The sequence below is a fragment of the Hydractinia symbiolongicarpus genome, chromosome 1, assembly GCF_029227915.1.
Source record: "Hydractinia symbiolongicarpus strain clone_291-10 chromosome 1, HSymV2.1, whole genome shotgun sequence".
NCBI classification, from domain to species: Eukaryota; Metazoa; Cnidaria; class Hydrozoa; order Anthoathecata; family Hydractiniidae; genus Hydractinia; species Hydractinia symbiolongicarpus.
Window position 1 is genome coordinate 29,895,283 of NC_079875.1, and position 10,965 is coordinate 29,906,247.

At 31.7% G+C, this 10,965-nt stretch overlaps 1 long non-coding RNA gene across 1 annotated transcript; it reads right to left on the reverse strand.

Moving 5' to 3' along the window:
• Positions 1 to 977: 977 nt before the first annotated feature.
• LOC130649251 (uncharacterized) lies at positions 978 to 7,001 on the reverse strand. The gene is made up of 3 exons (XR_008983026.1): positions 6,430 to 7,001; positions 3,614 to 5,929; positions 978 to 3,488 (listed from the first exon to the last, which is right to left on the reverse strand). It is a non-coding gene; the product is annotated as an uncharacterized LOC130649251 (long non-coding RNA).
• Between the last annotated feature and the right edge of the window lie 3,964 nt (positions 7,002 to 10,965).

Here is a 10,965-nt window from a genome sequence, read left to right on the forward strand (position 1 = left end):
TATGCGATTTTTTGTATTAATGCAGGATAATTGTACTTTAGGGTCAACAACCTCGTTTCAAGTTTTATATTTTAGACGTAAAATTGATAAACGAGGCATTTAAAAGAGACGAGTGTCTCATATATTTGTGATTTTTTGTACTGATACAGGATAATTGTACTTTAGGGTCAACAACCTCGTTTCAAGTTTTTATACTTTAGACGTAAAATTGATAAACGAGGCATTTAAAAGAGACGAGTGTCTCATATATTTGTGATTTTTTGTACTGATACAGGATAGTTAAACTTTAGGGTCAACAACCTCGTTTCAAGTTTTTATACTTTAGACGTAAAATAGATAAACGAGGCATTTAAAAGAGACGAGTGTCTCATATATTTGTGATTTTTTTGTACTGATACAGGATAGTTGTACTTTAGGGTCAACAACCTCGTTTCAAGTTTTTATATTTTAGACATAAAATTGATAAACGAGGCATCAAAACGAGACGAGTGTCTCATATATTTGCGATTTTTTGTATTGATACAGCATAATTGTAGTTTAGGGTCAACAACCTCGTTTCAAGTTTTTAGATTTTAGACGAAAAATTGATAAACGAGGCATCAAAACGAGACGAGTGTCTCATATATTTGCGATTTTTAGTATTGATACAGGATAATTGTACTTTAGGGTCAACAACCTCGTTTCAAGTTTTTATATTTTAGACGTAAAATTGATAAACGAGGCATTTAAAAGAGACGAGTGTCTCATATATTTGCGATTTTTTGTATTGATACAGGATAATTGTACTTTAGGGTCAACACCTCGTTTCAAGTTCTTATACTTTAGCCGCAAAATTGATAAACGAGGCATTTAAAAGAGACGAGTGTCTCATATATTTGCGATTATTTGTATCAATACAGGATAATTGTACTTTAGGGTCAACAACCTCGTTTCCAGACTTTATATTTTAGCCGTAAATTTGATAAACGAGGCATTCAAAAGAGACGAGTGTCTCATAAATGCGATTTTTTGTATTAATGCAGAATAATTGTACTTTAGGGTCAACTACCTCGTTTCAAGTTTTTATATTTTTGACGTAGGATTGATAAACGAGGCAATTAAGAGAGACGAATGTCTCATATATTTGCGATTATTTGTATCAATACAGGATAATTGTACTTTAGGGTCAACAACCTCGTTTCAAGTTTTTATATTTTAGACGTAACATTGATAAACGAGGCATTTAAAAGAGACGAGTGTCTCATATATTTGCGATTTTTTGTTTTGATACAGGATAATTGTACTTTAGGGTCAACAACCTCGTTTCAAGTTTTTATATTTTAGACGTAAAATTTATAAACGAGGCATTTAAAAGAGACGAGTGTCTCATATATTTGTGATTTTTTGTACTGATGCAGGAGGATACTTTGGGGTCAACAACCTCGTTTCAAGTTTTTATATTTTAGACGTAAAATGGATAAACGAGGCATTTAAAAGAGACGAATGTCTCATATATTTGTGATTTTTTGTACTGATGCAGGATAATTGTACTTTAGGGTCAACAACCTCGTTTCAAGTTTTTAGATTTTAGACGAAAAATTGATAAACGAGGCACTTAAAATAGACGAGTGTCTCTTATATTTGCGATTATTTGTATCAATACAGGATAATTGTACTTTAGGGTCAACAACCTCGTTTCCAGATTTTATATTTTAGCCGTAAATTTGATAAACGAGGCATTTAAAAGAGACGAATGTCTCATATATTTGTGATTTTTTGTACTGATGCAGGATAATTGTACTTTAGGGTCAACAACCTCGTTTCAAGTTTTTAGATTTTAGACGAAAAATTGATAAACGAGGCACTTAAAATAGACGAGTGTCTCTTATATTTGCGATTATTTGTATCAATACAGGATAATTGTACTTTAGGGTCAACAACCTCGTTTCAAGTTTTTAGATTTTAGACGTAGGATTGATAAACGAGGCACTTAAAAGAGACGAGTGTCTCATATATTTGCGATTTTTGTATTGATACAAGATATTTGTACTTTAGGGTCAACAACCTCGTTTCAAGTTTTTATATTTTAGACGTAAAATTGATAAACGAGGCATTTAAAAGAGACGAGTGTCTCATTTATTTGAGATTTTTTGTACTGATACAGGATAATTGTACTTTAGGGTCAACAACCTCGTTTCAAGTTTTTAGATTTTAGACGAAAAATTGATAAACGAGGCATCAAAACGAGACGAGTGTCTCATATATTTGCGATTTTTTGTATTGATACAGGATTAAATTTGATAAACGAGGCATTCAAAAGAGACGAGTGTCTCATATATGCGATTTTTTGTATTAATGCAGAATAATTGTACTTTAGGGTCAACAACCTCGTTTCAAGTTTTTATATTTTAGACGTAGGATTGATGAACGAGGCACTTAAAAGAGACGAGTGTCTCATATATTTGTGATTTTTTGTACTGATGCAGGATAATTGTACTTTAGGGTCAACAACCTCGTTTCAAGTTTTTAGATTTTAGACGTAAAATTGATAAACGAGGCATTTAAAAGAGACGAGTGTCTCATACATTTGTGATTTTTTATTTTGATACAGGATAATTGTACTTTAGGGTCAACAACCTCGTTTCAAGTTTTTATACTTAAGACGTAAAATTGATAAACGAGGCATTTAAAAGAGACGAGTGTCTCATATATTTGTGATTTTTTGTACTGATGCAGGAGGATACTTTGGGGTCAACAACCTCGTTTCAAGTTTTTATATTTTAGACGTAAAATGGATAAACGAGGCATTTAAAAGAGACGAATGTCTCATATATTTGTGATTTTTTGTACTGATGCAGGATAATTGTACTTTAGGGTCAACAACCTCGTTTCAAGTTTTTAGATTTTAGACGAAAAATTGATAAACGAGGCACTTAAAATAGACGAGTGTCTCTTATATTTGCGATTATTTGTATCAATACAGGATAATTGTACTTTAGGGTCAACAACCTCGTTTCCAGATTTTATATTTTAGACGTAAAATTGATAAACGAGGCATTTAAAAGAGACGAGTGTCAAATATATTTGCGATTTTTTGTATTGATGCAGGATAATTGTACTTTAGGGTCAACAACCTCGTTTCAAGTTTTTATACTTTAGACGTAAAATTGATAAACGAGGCATTTAAAAAAGACGAGTGTCTCATATATTTGTGATTTTTTGTACTGATACAGGATAGTTGTACTTTAGGGTCAACAACCTCGTTTCAAGTTTCTATATTTTAGACGTAAAATTGATAAACGAGGCACTTAAAAGAGACGAGTGTCTCATATATTTGCGATTTTTTATATTGATACAGGATAATTGTACTTTTGGGTCAACAACCTCGTTTCAAGTTTTTATACTTTAGACGTAAAATTGATAAACGAGGCATTTGAAAGAGACGAGTGTCTCATATATTTGTGATTTTTTGTACTGATACAGGATAGTTGTACTTTAGGGTCAACAACCTCGTTTCAAGTTTTTATATTTTAGACGTAAAATTGATAAACGAGGCATCAAAACGAGACGAGTGTCTCATATATTTGCGATTTTTTGTATTGATACAGGATAATTGTACTTTAGGGTCAACAACCTCGTTTCAAGTTTCTATATTTTAGACGTAAAATTGATAAACGAGGCACTTAAAAGAGACGAGTGTCTCATATATTTGCGATTTTTTATATTGATACAGGATAATTGTACTTTAGGGTCAACACCTCGTTTCAAGTTCTTATACTTTAGCCGCAAAATTGATAAACGCGGCATTTAAATGAGACGAGTGTCTCATATACTTGCGATTTTTTGTAATGATACAGAATAATTGTACTTTAGGGTGATTAACCTTGTTTCAAGTTCTTATATTTTAGCCGTAAAATTGATAAACAAGGCATTAAAAAGAGACGAGTGTCTCATATATGCGATTTTTTGTATTAATGCAGGATAATTGTACTTTAGGGTCAACAACCTCGTTTCAAGTTTTATATTTTAGACGTAAAATTGATAAACGAGGCATTTAAAAGAGACGAGTGTCTCATATATTTGTGATTTTTTGTACTGATACAGGATAATTGTACTTTAGGGTCAACAACCTCGTTTCAAGTTTTTATACTTTAGACGTAAAATTGATAAACGAGGCATTTAAAAGAGACGAGTGTCTCATATATTTGTGATTTTTTGTACTGATACAGGATAGTTAAACTTTAGGGTCAACAACCTCGTTTCAAGTTTTTATACTTTAGACGTAAAATAGATAAACGAGGCATTTAAAAGAGACGAGTGTCTCATATATTTGTGATTTTTTTGTACTGATACAGGATAGTTGTACTTTAGGGTCAACAACCTCGTTTCAAGTTTTTATATTTTAGACATAAAATTGATAAACGAGGCATCAAAACGAGACGAGTGTCTCATATATTTGCGATTTTTTGTATTGATACAGCATAATTGTAGTTTAGGGTCAACAACCTCGTTTCAAGTTTTTAGATTTTAGACGAAAAATTGATAAACGAGGCATCAAAACGAGACGAGTGTCTCATATATTTGCGATTTTTTGTATTGATACAGGATTAAATTTGATAAACGAGGCATTCAAAAGAGACGAGTGTCTCATATATGCGATTTTTTGTATTAATGCAGAATAATTGTACTTTAGGGTCAACAACCTCGTTTCAAGTTTTTATATTTTAGACGTAGGATTGATGAACGAGGCACTTAAAAGAGACGAGTGTCTCATATATTTGTGATTTTTTGTACTGATGCAGGATAATTGTACTTTAGAGTCAATAACCTCGTTTCAAGTTTTTAGATTTTAGACGTAAAATTGATAAACGAGGCATTTAAAAGAGACGAGTGTCTCATACATTTGTGATTTTTTATTTTGATACAGGATAATTGTACTTTAGGGTCAACAACCTCGTTTCAAGTTTTTAGATTTTAGACGTAAAATTGATAAACGAGGCATTTAAAAGAGACGAGTGTCTCATACATTTGTGATTTTTTATTTTGATACAGGATAATTGTACTTTAGGGTCAACAACCTCGTTTCAAGTTTTTATACTTAAGACGTAAAATTGATAAACGAGGCATTTAAAAGAGACGAGTGTCTCATATATTTGTGATTTTTTGTACTGATGCAGGAGGATACTTTGGGGTCAACAACCTCGTTTCAAGTTTTTATATTTTAGACGTAAAATGGATAAACGAGGCATTTAAAAGAGACGAATGTCTCATATATTTGTGATTTTTTGTACTGATGCAGGATAATTGTACTTTAGGGTCAACAACCTCGTTTCAAGTTTTTAGATTTTAGACGAAAAATTGATAAACGAGGCACTTAAAATAGACGAGTGTCTCTTATATTTGCGATTATTTGTATCAATACAGGATAATTGTACTTTAGGGTCAACAACCTCGTTTCCAGATTTTATATTTTAGACGTAAAATTGATAAACGAGGCATTTAAAAGAGACGAGTGTCAAATATATTTGCGATTTTTTGTATTGATGCAGGATAATTGTACTTTAGGGTCAACAACCTCGTTTCAAGTTTTTATACTTTAGACGTAAAATTGATAAACGAGGCATTTAAAAAAGACGAGTGTCTCATATATTTGTGATTTTTTGTACTGATACAGGATAGTTGTACTTTAGGGTCAACAACCTCGTTTCAAGTTTCTATATTTTAGACGTAAAATTGATAAACGAGGCACTTAAAAGAGACGAGTGTCTCATATATTTGCGATTTTTTATATTGATACAGGATAATTGTACTTTTGGGTCAACAACCTCGTTTCAAGTTTTTATACTTTAGACGTAAAATTGATAAACGAGGCATTTGAAAGAGACGAGTGTCTCATATATTTGTGATTTTTTGTACTGATACAGGATAGTTGTACTTTAGGGTCAACAACCTCGTTTCAAGTTTTTATACTTTAGACGTAAAATTGATAAACGAGGCATTTAAAAGAGACGAGTGTCTCATATATTTGTGATTTTTTGTACTGATGCAGGATAATTGTACTTTAGGGTCAACAACCTCGTTTCAAGTTTTTAGATTTTAGACGAAAAATTGATAAACGAGGCACTTAAAGTAGACGAGTGTCTCTTATAATTGCGATTATTTGTATCAATACAGGATAATTGTACTTTAGGGTCAACAACCTCGTTTCCAGATTTTATATTTTAGCCGTAAATTTGATAAACGAGGCATTTAAAAGAGACGAATGTCTCATATATTTGTGATTTTTTGTACTGATGCAGGATAATTGTACTTTAGGGTCAACAACCTCGTTTCAAGTTTTTAGATTTTAGACGAAAAATTGATAAACGAGGCACTTAAAATAGACGAGTGTCTCTTATATTTGCGATTATTTGTATCAATACAGGATAATTGTACTTTAGGGTCAACAACCTCGTTTCAAGTTTCTATATTTTAGACGTAAAATTGATAAACGAGGCACTTAAAAGAGACGAGTGTCTCATATATTTGCGATTTTTTATATTGATACAGGATAATTGTACTTTTGGGTCAACAACCTCGTTTCAAGTTTTTATACTTTAGACGTAAAATTGATAAACGAGGCATTTAAAAAAGACGAGTGTCTCATATATTTGTGATTTTTTGTACTGATACAGGATAGTTGTACTTTAGGGTCAACAACCTCGTTTCAAGTTTCTATATTTTAGACGTAAAATTGATAAACGAGGCACTTAAAAGAGACGAGTGTCTCATATATTTGCGATTTTTTATATTGATACAGGATAATTGTACTTTTGGGTCAACAACCTCGTTTCAAGTTTTTATACTTTAGACGTAAAATTGATAAACGAGGCATTTGAAAGAGACGAGTGTCTCATATATTTGTGATTTTTTGTACTGATACAGGATAGTTGTACTTTAGGGTCAACAACCTCGTTTCAAGTTTTTATACTTTAGACGTAAAATTGATAAACGAGGCATTTAAAAGAGACGAGTGTCTCATATATTTGTGATTTTTTGTACTGATGCAGGATAATTGTACTTTAGGGTCAACAACCTCGTTTCAAGTTTTTAGATTTTAGACGAAAAATTGATAAACGAGGCACTTAAAATAGACGAGTGTCTCTTATATTTGCGATTATTTGTATCAATACAGGATAATTGTACTTTAGGGTCAACAACCTCGTTTCCAGATTTTATATTTTAGCCGTAAATTTGATAAACGAGGCATTTAAAAGAGACGAATGTCTCATATATTTGTGATTTTTTGTACTGATGCAGGATAATTGTACTTTAGGGTCAACAACCTCGTTTCAAGTTTTTAGATTTTAGACGAAAAATTGATAAACGAGGCACTTAAAATAGACGAGTGTCTCTTATATTTGCGATTATTTGTATCAATACAGGATAATTGTACTTTAGGGTCAACAACCTCGTTTCAAGTTTTTAGATTTTAGACGTAGGATTGATAAACGAGGCACTTAAAAGAGACGAGTGTCTCATATATTTGCGATTTTTGTATTGATACAGGATATTTGTACTTTAGGGTCAACAACCTCGTTTCAAGTTTTTATATTTTAGACGTAAAATTGATAAACGAGGCATTTAAAAGAGACGAGTGTCTCATTTATTTGTGATTTTTTGTACTGATACAGGATAATTGTACTTTAGGGTCAACAACCTCGTTTCAAGTTTTTAGATTTTAGACGAAAAATTGATAAACGAGGCATCAAAACGAGACGAGTGTCTCATATATTTGCGATTTTTTGTTTTGATACAGGATTAAATTTGATAAACGAGGCATTCAAAAGAGACGAGTGTCTCATATATGCAATTTTTTGTATTAATGCAGAATAATTGTACTTTAGGGTCAACAACCTCGTTTCAAGTTTTTATATTTTAGACGTAGGATTGATGAACGAGGCACTTAAAAGAGACGAGTGTCTCATATATTTGTGATTTTTTGTACTGATGCAGGATAATTGTACTTTAGGGTCAACAACCTCGTTTCAAGTTTTTAGATTTTAGACGTAAAATTGATAAACGAGGCATTTAAAAGAGACGAGTGTCTCATACATTTGTGATTTTTTATTTTGATACAGGATAATTGTACTTTAGGGTCAACAACCTCTTTTCAAGTTTTTATACTTAAGACGTAAAATTGATAAACGAGGCATTTAAAAGAGACGAGTGTCTCATATATTTGTGATTTTTTGTACTGATGCAGGAGGATACTTTGGGGTCAACAACCTCGTTTCAAGTTTTTATATTTTAGACGTAAAATGGATAAACGAGGCATTTAAAAGAGACGAATGTCTCATATATTTGTGATTTTTTGTACTGATGCAGGATAATTGTACTTTAGGGTCAACAACCTCGTTTCAAGTTTTTAGATTTTAGACGAAAAATTGATAAACGAGGCACTTAAAATAGACGAGTGTCTCTTATATTTGCGATTATTTGTATCAATACAGGATAATTGTACTTTAGGGTCAACAACCTCGTTTCCAGATTTTATATTTTAGACGTAAAATTGATAAACGAGGCATTTAAAAGAGACGAGTGTCAAATATATTTGCGATTTTTTGTATTGATGCAGGATAATTGTACTTTAGGGTCAACAACCTCGTTTCAAGTTTTTATACTTTAGACGTAAAATTGATAAACGAGGCATTTAAAAAAGACGAGTGTCTCATATATTTGTGATTTTTTGTACTGATACAGGATAGTTGTACTTTAGGGTCAACAACCTCGTTTCAAGTTTCTATATTTTAGACGTAAAATTGATAAACGAGGCACTTAAAAGAGACGAGTGTCTCATATATTTGCGATTTTTTATATTGATACAGGATAATTGTACTTTTGGGTCAACAACCTCGTTTCAAGTTTTTATACTTTAGACGTAAAATTGATAAACGAGGCATTTGAAAGAGACGAGTGTCTCATATATTTGTGATTTTTTGTACTGATACAGGATAGTTGTACTTTAGGGTCAACAACCTCGTTTCAAGTTTTTATATTTTAGACGTAAAATTGATAAACGAGGCATCAAAACGAGACGAGTGTCTCATATATTTGCGATTTTTTGTATTGATACAGGATAATTGTACTTTAGGGTCAACAACCTCGTTTCAAGTTTCTATATTTTAGACGTAAAATTGATAAACGAGGCACTTAAAAGAGACGAGTGTCTCATATATTTGCGATTTTTTATATTGATACAGGATAATTGTACTTTAGGGTCAACACCTCGTTTCAAGTTCTTATACTTTAGCCGCAAAATTGATAAACGCGGCATTTAAATGAGACGAGTGTCTCATATACTTGCGATTTTTTGTAATGATACAGAATAATTGTACTTTAGGGTGATTAACCTTGTTTTAAGTTCTTATATTTTAGCCGTAAAATTGATAAACAAGGCATTAAAAAGAGACAAGTGTCTCATATATGCGATTTTTTGTATTAATGCAGGATAATTGTACTTTAGGGTCAACAACCTCGTTTCAAGTTTTATATTTTAGACGTAAAATTGATAAACGAGGCATTTAAAAGAGACGAGTGTCTCATATATTTGTGATTTTTTGTACTGATACAGGATAATTGTACTTTAGGGTCAACAACCTCGTTTCAAGTTTTTATACTTTAGACGTAAAATTGATAAACGAGGCATTTAAAAGAGACGAGTGTCTCATATATTTGTGATTTTTTGTACTGATACAGGATAGTTAAACTTTAGGGTCAACAACCTCGTTTCAAGTTTTTATACTTTAGACGTAAAATAGATAAACGAGGCATTTAAAAGAGACGAGTGTCTCATATATTTGTGATTTTTTTGTACTGATACAGGATAGTTGTACTTTAGGGTCAACAACCTCGTTTCAAGTTTTTATATTTTAGACATAAAATTGATAAACGAGGCATCAAAACGAGACGAGTGTCTCATATATTTGCGATTTTTTGTATTGATACAGCATAATTGTAGTTTAGGGTCAACAACCTCGTTTCAACTTTCTATATTTTAGACGTAAAATTGATAAACGAGGCATTTAAAAGAGACGAGTGTCTCATATATTTACGATTTTTTATATTGATACAGGATAATTGTACTTTAGGGTCAACAACCTCGTTTCAAGTTTTTATACGTTAGACGTAAAATTGATAAACGAGGCATTTAAAAGAGACGAGTGTCTCATATATTTGTCATTTTTTGTACTGATACAGGATAGTTGTACTTTAGGGTCAACAACCTCCTTTCAAGTTTTTATACTTTAGATGTAAAACTGATAAACGAGGCATTTAAAAGAGACGAGTGTCTCATATATTTGCGATTTTTTGTACTGATACAGGATAATTGTACTTTAGGGTCAACAACCTCGTTTCAAGTTTTTATACTTTAGACGTAAAATTGATAAACGATGCATTTAAAAGAGACGAGTGTCTCATATATTTGTGATTTTTTGTACTGATACAGGATAGTTGTACTTTATGGTCAACAACCTCGTTTCAAGTTTTTTATATTTTAGACGTAAAATTGATAAACGAGGCACTTAAAAGAGACGAGTGTCTCATATATTTGCGATTTTTTATATTGATACAGGATAATTGTACTTTAGGGTCAACACCTCGTTTCAAGTTCTTATACTTTAGCCGCAAAATTGATAAACGCGGCATTTAAATGAGACGAGTGTCTCATATACTTGCGATTTTTTGTAATGATACAGAATAATTGTACTTTAGGGTGATTAACCTCGTTTCAAGTTTTTATACTTTAGATGTAAAATTGATAAACGAAGCATTTAAAAGAGACGAGTGTCTCATATATTTGCGATTTTTTGTACTGATACAGGATAATTGTACTTTAGGGTCAACAACCTCGTTTCAAGTTTTTATACTTTAGACGTAAAATTGATAAACGAGGCATCAAAACGAGACGAGTGTCTCATATATTTGCGATTTTTTGTATTGATA